Source organism: Bubalus kerabau, chromosome 21, assembly GCF_029407905.1.
Source record: "Bubalus kerabau isolate K-KA32 ecotype Philippines breed swamp buffalo chromosome 21, PCC_UOA_SB_1v2, whole genome shotgun sequence".
Classification (NCBI taxonomy): Eukaryota; Metazoa; Chordata; class Mammalia; order Artiodactyla; family Bovidae; genus Bubalus; species Bubalus kerabau.
The window spans coordinates 55,343,947-55,370,275 of record NC_073644.1 but is presented as its reverse complement, the minus strand read 5'-3'; the positions used below and the strand labels follow the sequence as shown (position 1 = coordinate 55,370,275).

The 26,329-nt window shown below is 40.4% G+C and overlaps 1 protein-coding gene across 11 annotated transcripts in view; it reads right to left on the bottom strand.

Moving 5' to 3' along the window:
* Positions 1-26,329, bottom strand: part of DCC (DCC netrin 1 receptor) — a 1,416,568-nt gene that overhangs the window by 803,882 nt on the left and 586,357 nt on the right. The window contains exon 1 of one of the 11 annotated variants that reach the window (XM_055559277.1): positions 4,772-4,906. The exons of the other annotated variants lie outside the window; for them this stretch is intronic. The gene's annotated coding sequence lies outside the window, so the exon portion shown is untranslated. Of the gene's footprint in view, positions 1-4,771; positions 4,907-26,329 lie in introns of those variants that run through there. 11 annotated transcript variants of the gene reach the window in all.

The following is a 26,329-nucleotide window of genomic DNA, read 5'->3' as shown; positions in this document are numbered from 1 at the left end:
TCCTTGAAGGAAAGCAGCCCCTTACGTAGTTATTATGGTACTTATGTAAAATACCTATTCAGTAAATACTGACTATAAAATTCAACTCTACAACTTATACCTATCAATATCAGATAACATAGTCTGAACTTTTCAATTGGTTGGGTCTTCTTTCTTTACATTTCTCTTCATAGGTCACATATTTTGAAAGATATTGCCTAACAACCTGCTTTAATAACATTTTTACAAATGACAGAATTTTATTAATTTTCTAATTTTAAAGTTCAAAAGAATGTCAAGCTAAGTTATTAGAATTAAAAAGAATTGAGTTAGATTCTTGGATTTGTTCTATCTATCTAATCTATCTAATCTATTTTATCTACCCAGGGAAAGAGTCCTATTAAAAAGCAAATAAAAGATGAAATTAAATGTAGTATTTAAAATATTAGCAATAATACATGTTACACAGGAATAAATCTACAGAAAGTTTCAAAAGACTTCTATAATTAAATAGACTTCAAAATTGAGTTTTAAAGACCAAAACAAAAAAAAAAAAAGAAGAAGATGATATTGGAAAGGTCAGAATTGTAAAAAATGTAAACTGTAAAGATGACTATTTTCTAAAACATTTATAACTTAACACAATTACAACCAAAATCCCAACAACTTTCTTGAGGAAACCTTCAAAGTCAACTAAAATTTTAAAGAAATGTAAAGGCCCAGGAAAGGCCAAGACAAACTTGAACGAAGAACAAAATAGGAAGCTACCGTAACCAAACCGGCATGTTCCTGATGCAAGGATATACAGAGAAAACACTGCCATAGCCCAGAGTCATAACCTACATTAATGGACCCTTGATCCTTCACAGGGCACATGCTCTAAGCCACTGCCTATGGCGGTGCAAAGCAGGGGCAAAGTTTAATCCAATCACCTGATGGGCTGAAGAAAGGGATACTGATGGAGGAAAATGAAACTAAATTCTACCTCCCACCATATACAAGTCAAGCATATCGAAGAGTAAAGTGTGAAAGTTATGAAACATTCAGAAGATAATAGAACATAATGTCTCAACAATCTTAGGGATAGAGAAGAATCTCTTCCCTTTCAAGAATTTTTCTTCCTTTTCAGGAACAACCCCCCCCCTCCGCCCCGCCCCCCACCCCACCTTACCACCCCTCTCTTCCCCCAGCCAGGAAAAAAGAAACACAAAGAAGCATTTTTTCTTTTTTTTCCTTGAAGGAAGGAAGAACGAACTAAATAAATAAAACTAGGCCACTGCTCAAATTAAGTCTCTTGAAATTTTCCTAGTCTGCAAACTTTGTGTTGCCAGGATGCACACAAAATGTCAAGCAGACATACTGAGAGGAAACTTTCAGAAACTTTTATATAAATTTGATACAGAAATTTTACGCCTATTGATTCAGATGTCAAAATTGTACTTAATGTCTATTTTTATTTGTTTTTGTATTAAATAGTTTTATTGCATATCCGCCTGTCAATAAAAAGATAAATAAATAAATGACAGAAAAAAATATCCACAGATTGAGTAGTAGTAAAATAAGCAATCTAAGATTAAAATAATTTATATTAAAAACAAAAACTATTCACTAAAAGTTGCCTAATGACTAAAGACACTGAAACCACAGAACCATAGAATCAAGGAAAACATTACAGGTTATTCTGTCATTATTAATATAATAAGTGAAGGTTGCTCAGTTGTATCCGACTCTTTGTGACCCTATGGACTATACGGTTTATGGAATTCTCCAGGCCAGAATAGTGGAGTGGGTAGCTTTTCCCTTCTCCAGGGGATCTTCCCAACCCAGGGATGGAACCCAGGTCTCCCACATTACATGCAGATTCTTGACCAGCTGAGCCAAAAGGGAAGCCAAAGAATACTGGAGTGGGTAGCCTATCCCTTCTTCCAGCAGATCTTCCTGACTCAGGAATCAAACTGGGTCTTCTGCTTTGTAGGTGGATTCTTTAGCAATTGAGCTATTGGGGAAGCTCCTAATATAATAACTGCACGTTTAAAACCACAAAGAAAAGGCTTATTAAATGCAGTAGTCTTATCCTTCATTGGGAACTTTTAAAACCTCTACTGGCAGCTTCTTTCCCAGCTCTATATAGTGTGGGTAGTCCTGGATTTGTCAGTGTTCAACATTATTTATTGACTTCTCACAGTGATGGATCAGTGCTTAGCTTACTTATATCACCACATCCTCATCCCATATATTGATAAGGGAACTATTTATTTTGGTTACCACTGAAACTTTTAAGTGACATAATACCCATGGCTCTTATTCTTCTTTCAGTGATAGGTAATACTTCTCGATTTCATAGTTTGTAAGAAGAGACTATTACTGTCTTTACCAGTGCTTTTTAGCGCTCTTTTCCGTTTTACCATCTACCTTCTGCCATAGATACATTTACCTTTTCAGGATAGATTCATTAACGCATTGTGCATTATCTGTGTGCTCAGTCACTCAGTCGTGTCTGACTCTTTGCGACCCCAAGGACTATAATCTGCCAGGCTCCTCTGTCTATGGGATTCTCCAGGCAAGAATACTGGAGTAGGTTGCCATGCCCTCCTCCAGGGGATCTTCCCAACCCAGGGATCAAACCTCGGTCTCCCACATTGCAGGCAGATTCTTTACTGTCTGAGGCACCAGGGAAGCCTATAGGTGGATTCAAAAAGGCCAAAAGTTTAAGCACTTCTTACATTTTCAAAATTATGTCAATACTGCTTGCAGATAGGCCAAGCAGTGTATACAAATTTCTTCTAGTTTCCGCCTTTAATTTTTCCAGGCATTTGCATTGCTTTTTTCTTTTAAACAATTGTATTTATAATCTCATTTTTTCCTTCAAATCTTTCAGCAAATCAACCAAGTCTCTTTTCCCTGCGGATTGGCCTCTATTCTACTCCAGTCTGTCTTGGCCTAATCTTTATCTAGGTCAGCTGCAACAGGTTTCCTTCTGGTATGTTCCTTCACTGTTTTTTTGTTTTTCCTTACTTTGCATCCACACTTTGCAATTCATAGTAGGCTTAATTTTCCTCCAGTTCACCCTCAAAAAACAATGCATTCATGTCCGAAGCCCTAAATCTCTAAATGTTGCCCTTCTTGTTTTTGTTTCTTTAATGAATAGTTTTGCTGATGTAATTAAGATTCTTGAGATGAGACTGTCCGTAGATTATCCAGGATGGCCCTAAATCCAATGACAAGTATCTTTTTAAGAGCAACTTTGGGAGAGTGTCGATACAGACATCATACTGAGAAAACACCAGCCAAAATAAGAGGTAATGTGACTACAAAGGCAAAGTCTGGAGAGACACAGGCTAATTAGATAAGCTTGGTACCAAGAAAAGCTGGAAGAGGCAAAAAAAAAAAGAAAAAACAAAACAAAACAAAAAAAAAACAATTCTCCCTGAGAGAGCCTTCAGAGGAACATGGGAAACTGCCAACACCTTCATTTCAGACTTTTGGCCCCAGAATTATAAGTGAATAAACTTCTACTGCTTTAACACTCCCTTGGGGCTTCCCTGGTGGCTTTGGTGGTAAAGAATCCGCCTGCAATGCAGGAGACAGGAGTTCAACCCCTGGGGCTGGGAAGATCCCCTGGAGAAGGGAACGGTTACCCACTCCAGTATTCTTGCCTGGAGAATCCCATGGACAGAGGAGCCTGGAGGGCTACAGTCCATGGGGTTGCAAAGAGTCCCACAGGATTTACCAACAAACCAAAACCAAGCCTGTCTCACTTCCCAGTTTATGGATGGTCCATGTTACAACAACCACAAGAAACCGATACGAAAAAAGGCCAGGGCTGGTTTGGTTAGCAAGGCAAGGGGCCCAAAAGTAATCAGATCAGATCAGATCAGTCGCTCAGTTGTGTCCGACTCTGCGACCCCATGAATCGCAGCATGCCAGGCCTCCCTGTCCATCACCAACTCCCGGAGTTCACTGAGACTCACGTCCATCGAGTCAGTGATGCCATCCAGCCATCTCATCCTCTGTCGTCCCCTTCTCCTCCTGCCCCCAATCCCTCCCAGCATCAGAGTCTTTTCCAATGAGTCAACTCTTCGCATGAGGTGGCCAAAGTACTCGAGTTTCAGCTTTAGCATCATTCCTTCCAAAGAAATCCCAGGGCTGATCTCCTTGCAGTCCAAGGGACTCTCAAGAGTCTTCTCCAACACCACAGTTCAAAAGCATCAATTCTTCGGCACTCAGCCTTCTTCACAGTCCAACTCTCACATCCATACATGACCACAGGAAAAACCACAGCCTTGACTAGACGGACCTTTGTTGGCAAAGTAATCTCTGCTTTTGAATATGCTATCTAGGTTGGTCATAACTTTCCTTCCAAGGAGTAAGCGTCTTTTAATTTCATGGCTGCAGTTATTTTTTTAAAACAATCAAAATGAAGACTCCCCCAAAAGTCCACAGTGAACAAAATATTATTATTTTTTTCTTTTTTAAGGAGGATCCAAGCCTGAAATCACCTGGCAGAGCTCAGGCCTACCCCGCGTTCCAGGCCTGTTGCTAGTCATCAACTTTCTTTTCTCTCTGCTCCTCGTCTACAAGTAACTTCCTAGGAAAGGTATGAGATACATAATTTCTCAGCCTTGTGTGTTCTAGACATTCTCAAACAGTCCCTTCCTGATTTTAAATAGTTTTCCTTTTTCGACCTAGGAAATGGCTATTTGCTGGAATTCTACAAAAAAACAGAGAAGACGGGAGGATGATTTGTTAATATCCCCACCACCAGCCACCCCTTTTGTCTCCTCTTTTCTACCTTGGGGGTTTTCCTTGGGGTTCAAGGTTCTGCGGAGGAGAACACCGCCACCCCTGAGCTGCAATCCGCCGAACTGCGCGTTAGGCTAGTGGATCTAAGGCTAATTAGGAATCAGAATTACCTGGAGGCTTGCTAACTGTCAGACCACTGGGCCCCGCCCCCAGAGCCTCTGTTGAGGCTAAAGCCCAATATTTGCAACTTTAACAAGCTCCCAGGTGAAGCTTATAGAACAAGTCAGTGTCCAGACTCTTTGGGAAAAAACACTGCTTGCAGCTGATCTAACTTGACTAAATAGTACAGACATCTAGGGCTCTTATTCCAGAACAGTCTCCCAGGCCCCACATCAACTTACTACACATTATTACATTTAACCCCTGGAGATGATCATCAGGGCACCCTATGGCAGCTGCAGCCTTATCAATCTTGTTTCATCTCTTTCCTCCTGTATCTCACTTTTGTTTCCTACAAATGGTTGCAATCTGTTGTCCACATATATTTCGCAGTTTTCTCTTCATTATATTTGGGTCATGCCTCCTAATTCTTATAAACTTTTTTCTATCATTGCCTGAGTGATGTTGGGGAGACAAATGTGCATATTTAGGGGAATAAATCATCTTAAAATGGAACTCAGAGGTAAGGATATAAAATGAAAGGAAGATCCCTTTGCTTCGGCTACAAATTTAACTGATTCTCAGGTCACAAAATAGATACATCTCCATCAGGTGAGGTGAAACTCTTCCATATTAAAAGTTGAGAGGTCAGGATCCCAGTTTCAAGTGTCTAACTCAGTGAAAGCATAAACTCTGATACAGAAGTTATAGTTTTCTGGGATCTAATGATGTTAAATCTAAACTTTTCCACTGAAATGATCATTTCTTCTTGCTAAATTCCTCCTAGTTGCTATTATTCTTCCCAGCAGCCGCTGGAGGATATGGTGGGGATGCTATTCCTGCTGCTGCTGCTCCTAAGTCACTTTAGGCTGTGCAACCCCATAGACAGCAGCCCACCAGGCTCCCCCATCCCTGGGATTCTCCAGGCAAGAACACTGGAGTGGGTTGCCATTTCCTTCTCCAATGCAGGAAAGTGAAAAGTGAAAGTGAAGTCGCTCAGTCGTGTCTGACTCTTAGCAACCCCATGGACTGCAGCCCACCAGGCTCCCCCGTCCCTGGTATTCTCCAGGCAAGAACACTGGAGTGGGTTGCCATTTCCTTCTCCAATGCAGGAAAGTGAAAAGTGAAAGTGAAGTCGCTCAGTCGTGTCCGACTCTTAGCAACCCCATGGACTGCAGCCCACCAGGCTCCTCCGTCCATGGGATTTTCCAGGCAAGAGTACTGGAGTGGGTTGCCATTGCCTTCTCCGACGCTATTCCTAGTCAGAGCATAAAAGGTTTGAAGTATCATGACATGATCTCCAAGCCATATGGCAATCTATGAGGAATCAGGCCCACAGTACCATGAATCCCAGCCAACTGACCAATGCACTAACTTTATTTTCCTAGCAATAAAAATATTTGCATACACTTGGATGTGTAATGAAGCAGGAAATCTCCAGGAGAAACAAGAGAAAGATAATGCATATTCTATTACAATGATTTAAACCTTAGGGGCAAGAAATTAGAGATAAGATGCTAAATCATTCCTTGGAGAGTTTCAGTTTCCACTGAGTTTTTACCATGTTTTTACTGAGTCTTTTCCACTGAGTCTTAACCATAAAGAAAAAAATAAACAAATGCAAAAAAAACAAAAACAAGCAATTCCTTCCCCCCAAAACAAATAAAATCATCATGCTGTTCTACTAGCCTAAAATCTCCTGGATATGTTCTACTGGAGTGAAATCTCCTTGAAGGAAGGGTTTTGTCTAATCTGAGCTCTTATGTTTTTAAACAGAGAATACAGCCAGGTTCTCTCAAAAATAAATTGCTCGTGCCCCATGATGCTTTTATCCTCCTGATAGTCATGGTTTACTGGCTATTTTTAATCATGGTACAATGGAATATTCTTGAAAAAAGTAACTCTTAACAAGAAGTGTTCAGCATGAATTGACAAAATTACCATCTACCTAAGTGGATGTCATTACAATATCATCTAATAGAGAGGATGTGATAGTTAATAGCTTCTAATAATAGGCTTCCCAGGTGGCATCAGTGGGAAAGAAGTTGCCTGCCAATGCAGGAATCGAACCCACAAGAGACCTGGGTTCGATCCCTGGGTCAGGAAGATCCCCTGCAGAAGGAAATGGCAACCCACTCCAACATTCTTGCCTGGAAAATTCCATGGACAGCAGAGCCTGGTGGGCTACACAGTCTATGGGGTTGCAAAAGGGTCGGACATGACTTAGCAACTAAACAACAACCACAACAATTAATAAGGATTCAACTCTAGTACGAAAAAGAAGGTGCCACAGATAAAATAACTCCACTGTAAATTAAAAGAGGGAGTTCACAGAGTAACAAAGCATGGTGTAGTCTTCTTGCACCACAGACGCCACTAGACACTTGCTAGTCAACTTGCTAGTAATCTTGAACCCATATACATATTAAACTTTGATGTATATCAGATTCACGTGGGGAGCTAACAAATAAAACAGGCTCACTGAAGTAGGACAAGGCCTGGACCTGATTTTTTTTTTTTTCCTTTAACCAATTTCCTCCAGAAGATTCTGATACAAAGTAAATTTGTGAAGCACCGTGCTTAAGAGCTAACTAAAAAATGAGAGAGGTAACAAAAGAATAATTCAACACTGATGAAGAATTGATGCTTTTGAACTGTGGTATTGAAGAAGACTCTTGAGAGTCCCTTGGACTGCAAGGAGATCCAATCAGTCCATCCTAAAGGAGATCAGTCCTGGGTGTTCTTTGGAAGGAGTGATGTTGAAGCTGAAACTCCAATACTTTGGCCACCTGATGTGAAGAGCTGACTCATTGGAAAAGACCCTGATGCTGGAAGGGATTGAGGGCAGGAGGAGAAGGGGACGACAGAGGATGAGATGGCTGGATGGCATCACCAACTTGATGGACATGGGTTTGGGTAGACTCTGGGAGTTGGTGATGGACAGGGAAGCCTGGCGTGCTGTAGTTCATGGGGTCGCAGAGTCTGACATGACTGAGCGACTGAACTGAACTGAACTGATGAAGACTTTGATACTGAATAAATTCCAAAGAGCCCAGGGAAAAGATGTTAGAGATCTCTCTGATACAATGTCTCCATTTATATCCCCAGATATTTCAGAGGGTAATGCCCCAACCTATCTTTCGGTTCTGGACACTGACTCACTACCTTTCTATGTAGAAAAAGTTTCCAACTTCTGTATCCACCTCTGGAATACAGGGGAGAAAAGTGAGACTGCGTTCACTTTTTCTGAAAGGAGGCTACTGGCTTTATAAGGGAGAAAGTGCTTCAAGAAACCAGCTAAGAAGGAACTCTGGCATATTCCTATTTCATTTAAATAATTTTAAAATTAAATTGAATGGAAAAATAATAATCAGTTTCTTCATGTATTTTACATATTACACTCATTTTAGGTGAATAAGAATTTTTCTTTACTGCATTAAAAAAAAGAAAAAAACCCACACACGCTCTCTACCTTATGTTGGTTTTGAGGTTTGCACATGAATTTCATGCTCTGATGCTGACCCACCCCAGAATTCAGTTCAAAACACTGAGGCTTGAAAGTAAACTGGGAAGAACTTCAAAACTGCTTTCTGAAAGGGAAATCTGGTTATTATTTGGGTTGGCCAAAATATTTGTTTGGGTTATTCCATAACATCTTATGGATGGAGTACCAATCCAATACATAAGAATAAAAAAGATGAAAACCACCATTCCTCTCCGTATTGGCTCAATGGGAGGAGAGGCCAACAACAGTAACAGTCCTATTTTTCTTGCCATGACAAAAACCAAAATGATCTCTGGACTATGGGGCCTTGAAGGATGTGGAAGGAAGATGGACTCTGAATCCTTTAATTCTCTGGGTTTAAGATCATTACGAAGGGCTTGACTACTACATGCTGACTTTCACCTTTCCCAAATCCAAGATTCCATGACTGTCCAATCCCTGCTGTCTGGGTTCCTGTACACTGGTAATTAAAGTCTTCTGACTCAGGATTTGATTACTTGACCCCCAGGTAAACAAAGAAGTCCCAGGCCCTAGTAATCATGGGCTTAGCCCTTAGCTGCCCTGCCCTGCAGCTGTGCCCACATCCCTTAGAGATGGTTTCTGCTCAGTACTGCCCACAGCCCCTGCTGCTAACTGCTAAGTCGCTTCAATTGTGTCCGACTCTGTGCGACCCCATAGATGGCAGTCCACCAGGCTCCCCCATCCCTGGGATTCTCCAGGCAAGAACACTGGAGTGGGGTGCCATTGCCTTCTCCGCCCACAGCCCCGGCAGGACACTAAGATGCTGTGACCCCATGCCCCCTGTGAACACATCGGGGATGATGACAGACACAGTATCCCCTTTGATCAGAAAGCTTCCTTTATGAAAGTGGGGGGCAGGTGGGCAGGAAAAAAAAAGTAATAAAAGTATAATCAGCAGTTATATGAAGGACAGTTAAGTCATAGTGCTGTGAAAGCAGTTGGCACTAAGACTTAAAAAATCAACAGATAGGGGCTTCCCTGGTGGGCCAGTGGTTAAGAATCCACTTTGCCATGCAGGCAATATGGGTTTGATCCCTGGTCTGGGAGGTTCCTACAGGCTGTGGAACAGCTAAGCACGTGTACCGCGACTGCTGAGCCTGTGCTCTCTAGAGTCCAAGAGCCTCAACCAGTGGTGCCCCACACCTACAGCCTGCACCCTGCAACAAGAGAGACACTGCCACGAGAGGCCCCCGAGCACCGCACCTACACAGCAGCCGCAGCTCAGGCAGCTGGAGAGAAACACCTGCACGACAAGGAAGACCCAGCACAGGCAAAAAATAAAATAAAATAAAACACATTTTAAAAAATGAGTTCCTCGGAAGCCAGCTGATGTCACCTGGTTTAGAAGACATTTGGGTATCTTCCTGGGCTTTAAAAAAATCAACAGAAAACCCAGAAAAAGTGGTGACATCCAAACAGGGCTCTGAAAAATGACCAGATATAAGCTTAACTGGAAGGAACTGGGATAAGGGTCTCTAGGAGATTATTCCATATTCTGAGTCTTGATGCAGCAGGTTGTGTGGCTTACTCAAGCAAGTGAGAAAAGAAGTGAGAAAGTTGTGCCTGGAACATCCCTAGGAGGCTGGTGAGAATGGATCTGGCTGTGGAGGAAGGAGAGGGAGTGCGGGGAAAGGATGGAAGGAAGAAGTGAGATTAGGCAGAACTGCTGGGTCATTAAAGGCTTTAGATTGGGTCCTAAAACTAGTGGGAATACACTGAACAACTTCAAATATCTTTTAAAGACAACTTTGGCCTCTGTGTATAAAATACACTATAAAACTAATTAGTAGACTTTTGTAGGAGATGCAATTAAGAGATGATGAAAGATTCTGTTTGGAGGGTACCAGCAGACATGGAAAGAAATAAATACAACAAAATATGAATGGTGTAGATAGAGTCAACTGATCTTTGAAAAAGATGCAATGGCAAAATTTAGGGGAAAACACTGTCTTTTAAACAAATGGTGCTGGAAGGCACTACATTTTAAAAAAAGAATCCACATATCTCGTGCATGTGTGTTCAGTCATGTCTGACTCTTTGCAACCCTGTGGACTGTAGCCCATCAGGCTCCTCTGTTCATGGGATTCTCCAGGTAAGAATACTGGAGTGTGTTGCCATGCCTTCCTCCAGGGGATTTTCCCAATCCAGGGATCAAACCCAGGTCTCCTGCAATGGCAGGCAGATTCTTTACCCACTGAGTCGCCTGGGAAGCCCACACATATCATATACTTTTCACAAAAAGCAACTGAAAATAGATCACAGACCTAAAAGTCAAACAAAATATTACAATTTTTTTAATTACAGATATTAACACAGGAGAAAATCTAAATGACCCTGAATTTGGTGATGACTCTTGAGATACAACCCCAAAGCCATGATCCATGAACAGAAAATTGATAAACTGGGCTTCATTAAAGTTAAAACCTGTTCTATGAGAGACATTGTTAAGAGAATGAGAAGACCACAAACTGGGAGAAAATGTTTGTAAAACACTTATCTGATAAAGGACTGTTTCCAAAATGCATAAAGAGCTCTTGAAACTCAACAATAAGGGGGAAAAAAAAAACAGTTTAAAACACGAGTAAAACGCCTGAACAGACACCTCACCAAAGGTGATAAATAGATGGCCAATAGCCACGTGAAAGGTGCTCAGCATCATATATCATTAGGTTATTGCAAAATAAAACAAGACACCACTACACACTTACTAGACTGGCCAAAATCCAGAAAATTGGCAACACCAAATGATGACAAGAATATGGAACAAAAGGAAACTCATGCATTGCTGGTGGGAATGCAAAATGGTACTTTGGAAGATAGTCTGGCAGGTTCTTAAAAAACTAAAGATATAGCAACCATATAGAACAGCAATTGCGTTTTTTTTGGTATTAACCCAAGTAAACCGAAAATTTATGTACACCCAAAAAACTGCCCATGTATATTTATAGCAGCTTTATTCATAATTGCTAAAACTTGGAAACAACCACGATATCCTTTTAACCTGTGGTACATCCAGAGATCAAATTGCCAACATCTGCTGGATCATAGAAAAAGCAAGCAATTTCCAGAAAAACATCTATTTCTGCCAAAGCCTTTGACTGTGTGGATCACAATAAACTGTGGAAAATTCTGAAAGAGATGGGAATACCAGACCACCTGATCTGCCATTCGAGAAATTTGTATGCAGGTCAGGAAGCAACAGTTAGAACTGGACATGGAACAACAGACTGGTTCCAAATAGGAAAAGGAGTTCGTCAAGGCTGTATATTGTCACCCTGTTTATTTAACTTATATGTGGAGTACATCATGAGAAAAGCTGGACTGGAAGAAACACAAGCTGGAATCAAGGTTGCCGGGAGAAATATCAATCACCTCAGATATGCAGATGACACCACCCTTCTGGCAGAAAGTGAAGAGGAACTCAAAAGCCTCTTGATGAAAGTCAAAGTGGAGAGTGAAAAAGTTGGCTTAAAGTTCAACATTCAGAAAACGAAGATCATGGCATCCGGTCCCACCACTTCATGGGAAATAGACGGGGAAATAGTGGAAACAGTGTCAGACTTTCTTTTTCTGGGCTCCAAAATCACTACAAATGGTGACTGCAGCCATGAAATTAAAAGACGCTTACTCCTTGGAAGGAAAGTTATGACCAACCTAGATAGCATATTCAAAAGCAGAGACATTACTTTGCCAACAAAGGTTTGTCTAGTGAAGGCTATGGTTTTTCCTGTGGTCAGGTATGGATGTGAGATTTGGACTGTGAAGAAGGCTGAACGCCGAAGAATTGAAGCTTTTGAACCGTAGTGTTGGAGAAGACTCTTGAGAGTCCCTTGGACTGCAAGGAGATCCAACCAGTCCATTCTGAAGGAGATCAGCCCTGGAATTTCTTTGGAAGGAATGATGCTAAAGCTGAAACTCCAATACTTTGGCCACCTTATGCGAAGAGTTGACTCATTGGAAAAGACTCTGATGCTGGGAGGGATTGGCAGCAGGAGGAGAAGGAGGAGGACAGAGGATGAGATGGCTGGATGGCATCACTGACTTGATGGACGTGAGTCTGGGTGAACTCCGGGAGTTGGTGATGGACAGGGAGGCCTGGCATGCTGCGATTCATGGGGTCGCAAAGAGTCGGACACGACTGAGCGACCGATCTGATCTGATCTGACATCCAGACAATGGAGTATTATTCAGTGATAAAAAGGAATAGCTACTAAGCCATGAAAAGACATGGAGGAAAATTAGTGAAAGTTGCTCAGTCATGTCTCTTTGCAACCCCATGGGCTATATATTCCATGGAATTCTCCAAGCCAGAATACTGGAGTGGGTAGCTTTTCCCTTCTCCAGGGGATCTTTCCAACCCAGAGATAGAACCCAGGTGTCCCACATTGCAGGTGGATTCTTAACCAGCTGAGCCACAAGGGCATTATAAGTGAAAGAAACTGATCTGAAAAGGCTACACACTGTGTAAGTCCAACTATACTACTCAGAAAAAAGTAAAACTAAGGAGGCTATAAAAGATTAGTGGTTGCCAGGGGTTATACATTTCATTATACATTTGTTAAAACCAAAAGATACAACACCAAGAGCAAATTCTAAGGTAAGTTATGAATTTGGAGGAATACAATGTGTCAGTGTAGGCTCATCAATTGTAATAAAGGTGGGAAGTTAATAGTGGGGGAGGTTATGCATACGGGGAGAAATGGAAGTAATGGGAACTCTCTGTAGCTTCTGCTCAATTTTGCTCTAAACTCAAAGTGTCCTTAAAGGTAAGTCGATTCAAAAGAAAAAAAAAAAAAAGCGGTTCTTCAAGTCTGGACACGGCTTGGAAAAAATGTTTCTTCACGATTGGACATGACTTGGTATTTGGTAAGAATGTTGTTGATGAGAGAAAGAGAAATTACATCGCCCAGACTTCCATCTTAGATGACTCAGTGGATACAATCAATACATCCAGGGCAATGGGACTAACAAAAAGAAAGGGACAGAGTTAACTCTGAGGTAAGAAAGAAGTTGCAGAGGAAAGCAGCTTCTTGGTTTAAACTTCAAATACTGAGAGTCATTTGGTCCTTCACTTTTTCTTTTTTAGCCTGGAGGTCCAGGCTTTGTATCTTAACATGTTTCCCTGGAAAATGAAAGCCATTGACGGTGTTAGGTAGAGCGTGATTCTGACAGAAAAATGCAACGGACGTCTTTGTATACACAAAGGAAGGCATGATGACTTACAGAAAAGAATATGGTATGGGGGTCTGTAAGACCTGGGCTCCGAACCAGACTTGGACACTGATTAGTAGTGGGGTGAATTATTCAGAGCATCGGTCTCTTAGTCTGCTCCGGAGGGACATCTCATCAAGGCTGGTTGTGAGAAATATAAAACTTTTCATGACACTGGCACGAAGTCGGTGCCCACACAACGGAAACACGTGTTGGGGTTATATCCTGGGTGCTTTTCACATTTTAACTTGAATTTGACAACTGTTTAAAAATAGAATGCAATTCGGTAAATGGAATAATGCTGAACATATATGGGACTTCCCTGGGGGTCCAGTGGCTAAGACTCTGGTCTCCCAATGCAGGGGGCCTACCTTCTAACCCTGGTCAGGGAACCCATATGTTTCTGGGGCTTCCCTGGTATCTCAGATGGTAAAGAATCTGCCTGCAACACAGGAGACCTGGGTTTGATTCCCAGGTCGGAAAGATCCCCTGGAGAAGGGCATGGCAACCCAGTCCAGTATTCTTGCCTGGAGAATCCCATGGACAGAGGAGCCTGGTGGGCTACAGTCCCTAGGGTAGCAAAGAGTTGGACATGACTGAGTGACAATCTTTATATATGGAAGTGATGATGTACTAGAAATCTTCTGAAACAACCCAGAGGTGAAGACTTGGTACCATGGCTTTAATGGAGGGCATTCCACTCTTTTCTAGATAGCCTATGTCTGTTCTTTTGGATAAACCATGCTAAGTAGTCAGTTCTCGGGACATTTCAAAGCCAGAAACCAAAGGACAGCATGTCTTTTTCTCTTCTTCTGCTTCCTTGCTCTTTCTTCCCTCATTCTTTTCTTACTACCTTCCCAATGACAAATCTTTAGGAGATTTAACTGCAGGATTTAACTGCATGTATTCCTAAGTACAACAAAATGGTGTCTGCATTATTCAGTATTAACTAAAGCCCTATTGAGCGCTAAATATGATAGGAATAGAAACACCACCATGCAGAAGATTTAATAGCAAACCTACAAGATTAGAATGAATGTGCGGAGCTTTAAATAAAGGTGTGAACGTCATCCACAAACTAATACAAATGTTGAAATAAACAGAATTCCCCCATCGATGAGCGCCTGCTCTGTGGAGAGCTGGCATAGTCTAAAACAGTGAGGTCAGTGGAGTAGGGCTCTTTCTGCTTTCACTATGGTGGCCTGACTGACTAGTACGAGCGTGAGTCTTCACGATGAAAACTGGCAGCCCGGCCAGTGATGCCCACACTTGTAGATACGTTTCCCCCATCAGTGACCTACCCCGTGTCAGCCTTCTGCCTCCAACTTCTGGGGCAGAGCAGGCCAAGTGCAAAAGTATGAAAAGGTTACTCATTATAAACTGAGAAGTAGAAAAACTCATAATTTTTAACACATGTGAAACACATGTTGCCCAGGTAAGACCTTGCACTCCAAATGTCAGGCTAGAATGAATTCTTAAAGCTGAGTTATAAAGCTCTGAAAATAGAGTGTATAATGAAAATGTTGACAGGCTCTCGGAACTGCTATAGTATAGAAAATTTAATATGTCACCTTGTTTTACAAGATTTTACTGGCATAGAAGAAAATTAAAACATTTAACATCTTTCACTTCACCAAATTGCTTTCCTCCTCGAAAGTGTGGGGCCATTTGTGGTGCTATTTCATTTATAAACATCCTTTTTATTGTTACCAGGCTGAACACATGCATTCTCAGCTTTGCACTCACGTTTCCCTTCCCGAGCAATAAAATGCTTAGGGACAGCATTATCGTGTAATCTTATTCGCATTTTCTGAAGGTATGTTAAGTTGTGAGAGTTCTGATGGGGAAAGGGCTGAAATTATTTACATAGCTGCAAAGGCAATATAACTAATGCTGATCATTTAAATATTTTCCATGAGCCTTTCAAAAAGCCTTTTTGAAAAAAGAAACATTTGTCCTGCACACAAATTCTGAGGGAAAAAGACTTCAAAAAGATAGCTTAGTATTGAAGGAAACAAATTTAAAATAAGATGACTGCTTGCATTTTTTCACATAAGTAGACAACAAGCATAGAATGGGGGAAAGTTTTCTAAGTCAGTTACCAATAATCAAGATTTGTATGAAAGCACAGTTAGTAATCCAAGCCATATTATTAATATGACTCTCTCAACCCAACTAATAATTTTATGTAACGGGGGTAACCAGTCAGTGTGCAGAAAGAGAAGGAAAGGTCCCAAGGTTTGAAGGCCCAGAGAAAGCCCTTCAAAGCGAGGACAAACTTCACTTAAGACTTTGGCTAAGTGAGAATTAAGAGATGTGTTTCAACATCATTAAAGAACCAAACCAAGCTCTAAAGAGTTTGTCCATCCAGAAAAGTTAGGAAGGTACAACATGATCCGTCTTCACAAAGTCATTGACCAGTGGAGGCATCGTGTGTGTGTATTTTATAAGGACACGTTATAATGGGAGGAAGCTCATGTTACCATGAGTACAGGAGGATGGAGACTTTCCTAAGCTAAGGGACCAGGTCAAGATTTCTAAAGATGGATTGCATGAATATAGTCTTTAAAAACATTTTAAAAAGGAAGATGAAAGATGGAGCATAATGGATGGGAAAGGAAGACATAAAGGATGAAAAGCCGTGAGCATCAGAACATGCATGTTTAGGAAACTGTTTTTGAATTGCGAGATTGGGATTGACGTCATGTGCACCGCCACATGTAAAACAGCCGGGGGGGAGCTGCTGCATAGCACAGGGGGTGACGTGAGGGCAGGGCGGGGTCACACATATACAAAGAGCTGACCCACTTCATTGCACAGCAGAGACTAACACAATATTGTAAAGCAACTATATCTCAATTAAAAGAACAACAACAATACAGATAAACAAAACTGAAAGGAAGAGTATGGAAAGGATCACAGATGGGGCTAAAGGCCCGGGCAGAGGCAGACTCTGAAGGGTCTTTAGGCCATCAGAGAGAGTTTCTGCTCTTCTGTGGTGTACCAGTATGCCATTTTGTACCTAAAAGTAGCCCCAAGCCATCTCATGAAGTGACATCTACTAGAAGACTCCTTTCACACCAAGCAGGAGAGCAAGGGAATCCTAGGACTCAGCTGAGATGTATTTTTATAGAATGCTGTAATAACAATCTCTCTCTCTTTTTTTTTTAAAGTGAGGCAAACACTTGTAGCTGTTAAATAACAGTGTCGAGTCATCACTACTCATTGGAGTGAGCAATAGACTTCAGTGATATTTACAAGCTAAGGAGAAGCCAGTTGGATTTGCTCGGTCAATGGCAGTAAGCAAACACTGACCGCTGATGTTTAGGTCCATGGTAACAGAAGGTTCTTGAATATACAGGATCTATTACAATGCTGATACTCTTTAACTCAGAGATGACAGTGCTAGGTAGAGAACTAGAACAAGTCTTAGAGAGCTTGTCAGAAATACACACAAAAGAGTATCCACTAAATACAAAGTGTTATGTCCATAAATATATAACAAAAGTGAGAAAAAAAATAGAGACAAACCAAATCTCTCTCAACATACAAATAGTAAATCAAAAAATACTATGGAGTATTAAAAACTATGAGGCTGATCTGTAAGGACAAACATAGAACCATGCTAAGCTATGTCATTAAGTGAAAAAAACAAGTGACATACTATTTATAGGATAATCAGATAATCTCATTTATGTTAAAAACAAGCAATAGAAGAACTCCAAACTGTTTTTGCATAATGCTGCTGCTGCTGCTAAGTTGCTTCAGTTGTATCTGACTCTGTGCGACCCCACAGACGGCAGCCCACCAGGCTCCGCCGTCCCTGGGATTCTCCAGGCAAGAACACTGGAGTGGGTTGCCATTTCCTTCTCCGATGCATGAAAGTAAAAAGTAAAAGTGAAGTCGCTCAGTCTTGTCCGACTCTTTGCGACCCCATGGACTGCAGCCCACCAGGCTCCTCCGTCCATGGATTTTCCAGGCAAGAGCACTGGAGTGGGGTGCCATTTCCTTCTCCAATGAATGAAAGTGAACAGTGAAAGTGAAGTCACTCAGTCCTGTCCTACTCTTAGCGACCCCATGGACTGCAGCCCACCAGGCTCCTCCATCCGTGGGATTTTCCAGGCAAGAGTACTGGAGTGGGATGCCATTGCCTTCTAATAGCTGCACCAATTTACATTCCAGCCAAGGGGTTCTTATCCTCCATATTTTTGCCAACACTTGTTATCTTGTCTTTTGTTAACAGTCATTTTCACAGGTGTGAGATGATATCTCATTGTGGTTTTGACTTGCATTGTAATGATTAATGATGTTGAGCACCTTTTCAAGTACCTATTGGCCATTTGAATGTATTCTTTGGAAAATGTCTGTTCAAGTTCTTTGCCCATCTTTAATTGGATTTTTTTGGGGGGAGGGGTTGGCTATTGAGCTGTATGTGGCCCTTATATATTTTGGGTATTAACCCCTTATCAGATATGTGATTTGCAAATATTGTCTCCCATTCCTTGGGTTGCCTTTTTCATTTTGTTGATCATTCCTTTTACTGTGCAGAAGCTTTTTAGTTTGATGTAGGTTCCACTTATTTATTTTTACTTTTGTTGCTTTTGCTTTAATCAGCAAAACAGTTTGGAGTTCCTTCAAAAATTTTGAAATAGAACTACCATATGATCCAGCAATTCTACTTCTGGGTATATATCAGAAGGAAATAAACTCACTATCTCAAACTGAAAAAAAAAAAAGTTCATAGTGTATAGAAGAAAGAAACCAGATGACTGTTATTAATAGATTGAATGCAGTATCAAATACAGATTTTTATAGAAAACAAACAATGGAAACAGACTGTAGGTTAGTGACTGCCAGGGCCTGAGGGGGGTGGGGGATGGATATGATAAAAATATTCCAGGTTTAGAAAAGAGTGATTAATGTGCGAATAGTGAATGAATTACATACTTTTAAAAGGTGACTTTTATGGTATGTGAACTAGTTCTTAATAAAAATTTAAAAAAATTACGTCTATGCAATACATCTGTGTTTGGGGTGAGGATTAAAGGAGACATTTACTTCATCTGAAACTACATCTTTCAAACCTTGGCCACTCCTGGACTGAGACTCAATTGGAAATAACCTTAAAGAAATAGCCACATGTTAGCTCATAATGTACCCAATGCCCTGTGGGACCCAAAAGATGCCCCTGGAAGCAGTGCTTAGATCAAAGAAATACTAATTAGTTTTTATGTCATGTTCCAGCCTTTGGAAATGAATTCTCTTTGCAAGAGGAGTCACAAAAACCCAATCTAATAAAATCAACCAGCACTGAAACTTAATGTTGAAGCTATATAGGCTTTATTAATCTTTAAAACACTTTCTTAAATAGATTCCTAGTTGGTGAAATGTTCTAGGTTAAAAAAAAAAAATCTCAGCAAATAAAACCTCATGAATAGCCCTTTGAAGGGTAGTAAAGATTCAGGTTACAATTTAACAAAGGACAAATATATTTTTAATAAAATAAATTTTTTATCCATGTTTGGATATTTTTGGATTTTTATCCATGTTTGGATAATTTGTTTTCTAAAAGGAAAACAAATTAGAGGGAATACAAATCAAACAGCTTTTATAACTTTAAATCAAGAGATTTAAAACTACTTTTAAAAAAGACAACAACAGCAAAAAACGAAGTAACAGGCCTAAAAGGAAGTCACTTGTGCTAACCACACACATTTAACAGTGCCTCTGAATTACTCGGTCAGCATTAGTAAAATAATCTGCCTAACAGAGCCCCAGGGCTTCCCAGGTGGTGCTAGAGGGAAAGAACCTGCCTGCCATGAAGGAGACATAAGAGATGCGGGTTCAATTCCTGGGTTAGGAAGATCCCCTAGAGGAGGAAACGGCAACCCACTCCAGTATTCTTGCTTGGAGAATCCCATGGACAGAGGAGCTTGGTGGGCTACAGCTCATGGGGTTGAAGACTCAGACACGACTGAGCAACTAACACACACTTCCTCCAAAGGAAAACAACCTTGCCTGAAACAATCCACTCCTTGTTAGAAATTTCCTTTTCCCTCCACTTCTGTCTATATGGCTTTTTTAAAAAAATTTGTTCAGTTCCTTGGAGTTCCTATCTGCTAGATGGAATGTTGCTTGATTCATGAATCATTTAGTAAAACCAGTTAAATCTTTCGGAGAAGGCAATGGCACCCCACTCCAGTACTCTTGCCTGGAAAATCCCATGGATGGAGGAGCCTGGTAGGCTGTAGTCCATGGGGTCGCTAAGAGTCGGACAGGACTGAGAGACTTCCCTTTCACTTTTCACTTTCATGCATTGGAGAAGGAAATGGCAGCCCCCTCCAGTGTTCTTGCCTGGAGAATCCCAGGGACAGGGGAGCCTGGTGGGCTTCCGTCTATGGGGTCGCACAGAGTTGGACATGACTGAAGCGACTTAGCAGCAGCAGCAGCAGCAGTTAGATCTTTAAATTTAATCAGCTGAATTTTGTTTTTTTTTTAATATGACATAGAGGCTTTGCTGCTGCTGCTGCTAAGTTGCTTCAGTCATGTCTGACTCCATGTGACCCCATAGACGGCAGCCTGCCAGGCTCCTCTGTCCCTGGGATTCTCCAGGCAAGAACACTGGAGTGGGTTGCCATTTCCTTCTCCAATGCATGAAAGTGAAAAGTGAAAGTGAAGTCGCAAATAGAAGGATGACTGTGTGTGCTCTGTATTTATGTCTAAATATCTCTGAGTAACCTAGGTTAGAATACAGACAGGGTAAATTCAATTGTTTAAAGGTCATAATGGGGGATCAATAGGCGACAGAATACAGATTCTTTTATACACATACATCCCCACTTATACCATTATCTATAGAACTATTTACATGCAATTACACTGACGTGAGCTCACTAGATTCCGATTTAGGCATACAACCTTGGGACTTCATCTTCCTCTAAAAATTAGATCAGCTGTTTTGGGTTCCTGAATTTAATTCCAATGTGTGTGTGTGAAGGTGATTTCCCACACCAGCAGCATCTTTCTGGACATCAATGGGTGTCCTTACAGTCCAACTGGATTCTGACACCTATCCGTCTGCCAGGAGACGGCCATCGGATTCCACAGGTTAAGGAATTGGTCCTGCAAGACGGTTTCCCTGCCTGCCCACCTCAGATGCCAGTCATGAGTCCAGGTTGTTAAATGTGCTTCTGACTAAATGGCTTTACAAATCAGAGGTTCCTAATGACCTCCTCCTTGGGCTCAGTTAATTTGCTGGAGTGGTTCACAGAACTTAGAGAAACATTTTACTCACCAGGTCACCAGTTTATCGTGAAAGGATGTGACTGAGGAAGAGCCAGATGGAAGAGACGCACAGGGTAAGGCATGCGGAAAGGCAGTGGAGCTTCCATGGCCATGAGTCTGACTCTGTGACCACGACCATGACTCTAGCCCAACACCCCACCTGCTATCAACCTAGACTTGCTAGGCCCCTTCGCCTTTTGAGTCTCTATGAAGGCTTCATTACACAGGCAGGACTGATTACATCACAGATATCAGTGATCGATTCCACCTCCAGATCCTTTCCTCTACCAGAAGTCATGGGGGTAAGCCTGAAAGTTCCAGCACTCTCTTCACTGGCAAGCTTGGTTCCCCAGGCAACAAGCCCCCATCCCGAGGTGGGGTTCAGAAGTCACCTCATTCACATGACAAAAGACTGTCTCACCACTTAGGAAATCCTAAGCTTTTAGGAACCCTGTGTTGTTATTGGGATAAAGACCAAATATAAATTTCTCCTTATAAATCACATTCTCACTGCCCCACAGCTCTATAGGGCCTCGCTACAGCTGGTTCCTTGATACCTGAATGGCATTTAGAGACAAGTCCCAGTTAAGGAGTGTGTGAACTATGCACTGCCTCTCACACACACACAAGAAAAATTAATTGAAAAAAAAAATTAAAAAAAGACTGCTTTTCAGATGCTGTGGGAAGGTTTCCCAAACTGCCTTTCAGTATAAAACACTCTGACTTCTGGGACTAAGGCAAGAGGTTTTGTCTTTTATACAAAGTCTCCAAAGAACTTTCAAAATGTAGCTCTGAAAATACTATGTCATATTATACTATATGAGTGTGTGTGTATATATAGACACATATATATATATGTCTGGGTGTATGTGTGTGTATATTAATACATATACACATTCTCAGTATATTGTGAAATGAGGAAATATATTCAGGATTTACTGTGATTATTTATTTGCTATCAAAAATGTTTATCATTGTTTTGTTGCTCTTGTTTTATGCTAAACTCATAATGGTCCAAAGCAAGTTACAGCTACATTAAGAATATATGGCTTCTTTTTGCACACTAATGGCTGCCTAATCACCAGAAATCAACTCTGATTTATCCTAATTCTCACGTCTCCTGAATAATAGGCAAATTTAGCAATTATACGATAAATGACCAACAAATTAGATTACTGAATATGGAATATATATATATATATATATATCTTATAAATATAAAGTAGACCATTAAAAAGCAATACCTGGTGGGTTACAGTTGATGGGGTTGCAGAGTCGAACATGGCTGAGCGACTAAGCACAGCATACAGCATGCCTTCTCCTAAAGGGTATGCTTTCACTGATGGTATTCAGTACTCTCATCTCTGTATGAATCTTGCTGGGAAAAGTCTAAGACGATTTAGGGACTACATACACTGAGATTTTCCATGATTTCTTCTAGCTTAGTTTTTAGAACATTCCCTAAGTTTGAATGTTTCCTTAGTTTGCAGAAGAAAGCTGCATCTAATATAGTATCTTCATTCAAAGATCTTCAGGTAAGACTAAATTTAAATAATACACTTTAGCATAGGCATAAAAAACCTAATAGAAAAAAAAATCAGTACCAGTGATAGGTGCTTAAAAGTAAAAATGTTTTATTAAAGGAATCATCAATCATCATTTCATCAGAGATTCACAGTGATGCCACCTGGTCTATCTACTTTCTCTGATTTATCTTTGTTAGCCTGACACTTACCAAAAAGCAACAACAACAAACCCTCTTGTATTTCAAAGGGGACTTCTAGAATTCAAGAGTTTTTGTTTACTCGGTCACAAAGAGTCAGACACAACTAAGCGACTAACACATACACACACATACACACACACACACACCACTGTACTATTTTACTATTTAATATTCATATCACTAAATAGTATTACTATTTTAGATATTAATTCCTGATTTTTATTACAGCACCAGCAACAATCACACTGTAACTAGCTTAAGGGTGGCATGAAAAAAAGTGCTCTTAAGATACTGAATTTTAGAGTGAATAATTAGCTATTTCCATTGTCATATGAATTAGAATTCATAACAAAGGAAAGGAAATGAAAGGTTGGAAGATTGTTTAGTTATTTTGTTGGTGTTTCTAATATAAAAAGCCCTGTCAGGCTTGTTTTTGTAATTTTTATCACGTAGAAGATGTCTTTCTACTCTGCATATTTTTTCAGTAATATATTTCTATACTAATTTTATTGCACAGCTAACTGACTTAGGAAGGAGGCAACTAAAAACCTACTCTTTAAAATGCAATTATTTAAGTTGAGGGTGTGGGAGTGTGTGAGTAAGTAGGCATTAGGACAATATTAGTGATTATTCCAGTTTTACTTGGCAATAAAACTAAAAGAAAATTATAAGATTAACACATATACAACAATTACTTATAACACCACAGTTCGTCCTTATATTTTCTTCCTAGCCCTTGTTTTAGCCACAAAGCAAAAGGAACATTTAGCTAAATGAAGATAATAAAGACCATTAAGAATTATGCAGTTAGAACAATGAATTTTCCTGCTTACCATTTGAAAATAAATAATATTCCTATCAGTATAAAATCTAAAACTTTACTCTATATCTGAACCTTCCCCAAAATAGAATTTTGAGAGCATTCAAGGGCACTGGGATACATTTTCCAACTTGCTTCACTGAGTGAACTTGACCTAGGCAAGATCCCTATATTTGTTTCTGTAGAGAAAAGGAATATGAGCATTTTTTTCCCTTGCTGTTTCCTTTCTATAACATTTGACTGGCCCGAGGCAATGTAGTTTATTCTCTCTTCGCTTAAGACAAGCTCCCTTTCCTGTTTTCTTTTAAGTAAAAACGTAAAGGTCAGGTTATCATTTCACAAAATGCTCCATTCTGGTGAGGCAATTTTAGCTCCTCTTACCATAATATGCTTTCACTAATTATTTCATAACTCATTTAAATGGGAGGCATTCTGGAAGAGAATTCACTGAAACAACTCCTCAAGTAAGTAATTATTTTTTTTTAAACTCAGGGGAATTTTAATTATAATGCCTGTGTTATTTAAAAGCAGAGTGCTACAATTTGCATCTTGAAACATCTATTGTAATAAGGAAGTAAAAAAAAAAAAAAGCTCCTGAATGAAATAACAACTCAAGTAAATGCAATTTAGTTGGCCTTTTATTGTCTTGATTTTCAAGACATAGAAAAAAAAAAATGCAAATTTGGCCTGAATTATAAAACCACTTAACAAGATAAAAGATAACCAAAATTTTGCCCTTACAAAGATTATTTATAAGCTTATTTTAAAAATCACATATTCTCTCCATTTCAGGTAAGATTTATCTTGTGTTATTATTTAATGTATAGTAATGATCGTGAAATCTTCTTATCTTAGAAGAAAACATCCAAATCACAGTGTTTTCCCATGCTGGAGAGAGAGAAAAAAATCTTTCCTTTACCCTTCTAGGTTCTTCTAAATGGTCTAAGAATTAAACTGACCTAAGACCGATTAATAGGGGAACATAATAATTAATTTTGAACATATGAAAATCCCAGATACATGAGAATGTAAGAGAGCCCACATATATATGAAGTTCAAAGATAGAAAAGCAAAATGTGGTATGTATTTTATCCTGAGCTAAGGAATGAGACAGGAAACACCGCTTCCAAGGACAAGAGGGTCAGTCATAGGAATATGAAGAGCAGACATTTGGTAATAAGGTATCTATCCTGCCATGTAGATGGGGCCACTTAGATAAAATTTATCTCTGGTAATAACTCTTTTTCTGGGGAAAAAAAATTCCCCAATTTAAATACTTCATCTGTTAACAGACAGAGAGTACTTTCTCTTGAGCCCACCAGATCTCCACTGCTTTCTTTTGTGGTCCTTCAATCGATAAGCTGTGTCCGACTCTTTTCCACCCCATGGACTGCAGCACACCAGGCTTTCCTGTCCTTCACTATCTGCTTTTAGCTCAAAATAATCCATATGCCAAAAGTAACACATCTTGGGGAGAGCTGTTCTGAACCCCTACATCCATAAAGAATTGACATTTTCAAGGGAATAATTGGATAAATGAAATCTACTATTATTTTCCCCTTAGTTTATATTTTTGAGAGTTTCATTAATTAAAAAAATAAGTGACTGAATAAGTGGGAAACTATTCACAGTATCCTTAACCCTACTTCTTACTATACAGTTCATGGAATTCTCCAGCCCAGAATACTGGAGTGGGTAGCCATTCCCTTCTCCAGGGGACCCTCCCAACCCAGGGACTGAACCCAGGTCTCTCACACTGCAGGAGGATTCTTTACCAGCTGAGCCACAAGGGAAGCCCAGTCCTTACAGTGAGAAGCAAACGATAAGAGAATAAGTGTGTGCCAGTTAGATAATCTGAATTCTAGTCTCTGCCTGTAGACAGTCATTACCTCTCTTCAGTTTGTTCTCTGTCATTTTGGGTATCTATATTTCAGAACTTTTTTGAGCATCATGAGGTAATGCATATAAATGCATTGTGCAAAGAGCAAAGTATTATTTAAAAAAGCAAGTCAATGGTTTCAATATTCAAGCTGTAAGTGCTTAAAAATTAACAAAAAAGGAATCTACCTGGGCACAAGTGGCCTATAATATATCCTGCGGTCAGTGTTTCCTCACATTGGGGAGGAGAGAGGGTCCCCATTCATGCCCAAGAGTGTGAATACAAGCAGAGGAAGCACTGAAGTTCTGACTCATTGGAAAAGCCCCTGATGCTGGAAAAGATTGAAGGCAGGAGGAGAAGGGGACGACAGAGGATGAGATGGTTGGATGGCATCACTGACTCAGTGGACATGAGTTTGATCAGGCTCTGGGAGTTGGTGATGGACAGGGAAGCCTGGCGCGCTGCAGTCCTTGGGATCACAAAGAGTCGGACACGACTGAGCGACTGAACTGAACTGAACTGAGCTTCTCAGAGCCCTGCAGGAGAAGTGGGTGGGCAAGTGGTCATGTGAGTAGGTGGGTGATTTGGGTGGTGGCTGTGTGGTGGTGGTGTAATTAGGAAAAACCAGTAAGATGGTACTTTCATGGTTATCCGAAGGAGCTCCATTGTGATCTGGTTTTCCTACATATTATTTATTCTTTCTTTTTCTTGAAGGTGAGATTATGATAACTCTCAATCTAGACCAACTCCTGTAGACCCAGCTTAGGTGAACCTTTTTCAGTTGGAAGGGTAATAAGGAGGCTTGGTTGAGAAGATTGCCCCGCATTTTTTTTTCCCTCAAAAATGACAGCAGATATTGCTTGATCTAGACTCAACACAAATCACATTGGCTCCACTGACGTAATGGTACATGAACTTTTGAAAAATGATTTTGTAGTCAAACTGATTTTGGCACTGTGGGCCAATAAACAGCATAGATTCAACCCTTTGGAAGCTCAATTC